We start from the raw sequence: 1,998 nt of genomic DNA on the forward strand, positions 1-1,998 counted from the left end.
ATAATCCATGTACAACACAAGTGACTGGCTTCTCATATAAAACATAAGTTTCAAACTAGGGATATAACAGAAATTTACTCTGCATGCTAGAAGGATTACTCTAGCTATGTGACTGAACAATACTAGATGACATAAGTATCAAAATGGTTTACAAATTATATAAGTACAGCTAGTAGGCAATACTTCATTAGTTCCAGGTTTACAGTTGTGATATCGTGAAATGTTATATTGTGACTTCATTTTAGGCCTGTGTAAGGCGGTAATTAATTCTTTATGTTATTGTCATTAAGTGGGTAATGAGTCACAAAACAAATAATCAAAACATTTCAGAGGTGAGGGCGCCAAAAGTGTCTTTGCCCCCCGGGTGCTGAGAACCCTTGCTACGCCACTGACCAGCCTACCTTCAAACTGAAATTCTTTTAGACAGGATTAGAGTAAATTAATCTTTGGGACCTTGGGCATATTTAAATACATCAGTCGAAGGGGTTTGACTTCCTGAGCTCAAAACTGTAATTAGATCTCAAATTGGTTAAGAGATGATGGAGCTATGAACTAAACGTTTGCACTTGAAAAAAACAAAAAACTGAGAGCCATTCTATGAGCGGCTAAAAATGTAGATATTACCCCACACGTCTTAAACTGAGAAAAGCACAACATACTTTCGTAGCGTTAGTTATTTCTTTATCAAGGTATAACACCGGAAACATTCTTTAACTAAACATTTGTATCATCAATGTTTGGCCTAAACCAGTTTTTTAATATGAAATTAGTTTAAGAATAAAGTGATAACTGATTGAAATAAAATTCGCCAATCCTCACCACACTAATATGTACACACACACAAATATATATATATATAGTTTATTTTTTAATGAAGTTAAAGTTTCTTTTTACCCATTTGTGTACGTCCGTAATAGCTTTATTTGTCTTGAGGAAATCTTTACTTGCATAACTCAAATAAAGTTGAAACTGGATCCAAAAACCTGGTAATTTTTTCCTAAGTTGCTTTAACAGATGAAACACAATAATTATCAACATTCTAACATAATTAAAAAGCTGGTATCTCTAGCGTTTTCAGAAGAGCGACTTAATATTCATATTGTTTATTAACGCTAATGCACAACGACATGACCTTTATAAATATGTTTAACTCCCATGTTTGGAACCTAAATTATTATTCTAAAACATGAACTATTTACAGTTTTGTTAGTGTCATTTCTTTATTGCAAAACCTCGCAGTTTACATAGCACTGAACACTTCACATTATTTGTAACGGAAAAACAAAGTAAACATCTATAAAGATATATTTCTTTAAAAAAAAATTATGACTTAAATTCTAACACACAAGGAAGTATGAATAATATTATTCTGAAATTCTGCGTGGAAAATGCTCTTTTAAGGCCATTCCACGAAAATAATTACACCTAAGTGCGTGCCAAGTTGGCCACAAGGCCACTCGAAATCCTTGTTGTGCAGGCTCAAAAGTGATTGGTAAATCAAGTTCAAAAGAATGCTAGCGCTTTCGAAAATTGGACCTCGAGGTTTACTTTAGGGATACCTCAGATGAAGAGAAGCCCGCCTGTCGAAAGCGACGATGTTGAGAGATATTTGAGTTCTAAAATGTCGATCAATCTAAACAACGATGAGTTATCTACTTATGAGTTTCGATATAGGAATGCTGTTTTAGAGTATAGCAATGCGTTTTCTAATATCAATGGTAGAATAAAATATAAACATTAAAAATATTTAGTTTTTTGTTGTTGTTAACAACCCCATTAATTGACGCGTCAGATTTGGTTAAGGTTTGTAATGTAAAAGAAGTAACCCATATATGTAAAAGTTAAAAAGTATAAGCAGCTAAGAGCTGGATTTAAACAAAAGTTAACCTTTCCGTTATATTAGTTCTGAGTCCGACATAGCCAATGGGTCGCGGGTTCGAATCCCCGTCACACCAAACATGCTCGCCCTTTCAGCCGTGGGGGCGTTATAATGTGACG

The sequence above is a fragment of the Limulus polyphemus genome, unplaced genomic scaffold (assembly GCF_000517525.1).
Source record: "Limulus polyphemus unplaced genomic scaffold, Limulus_polyphemus-2.1.2 Scaffold0, whole genome shotgun sequence".
NCBI classification, from domain to species: Eukaryota; Metazoa; Arthropoda; class Merostomata; order Xiphosura; family Limulidae; genus Limulus; species Limulus polyphemus.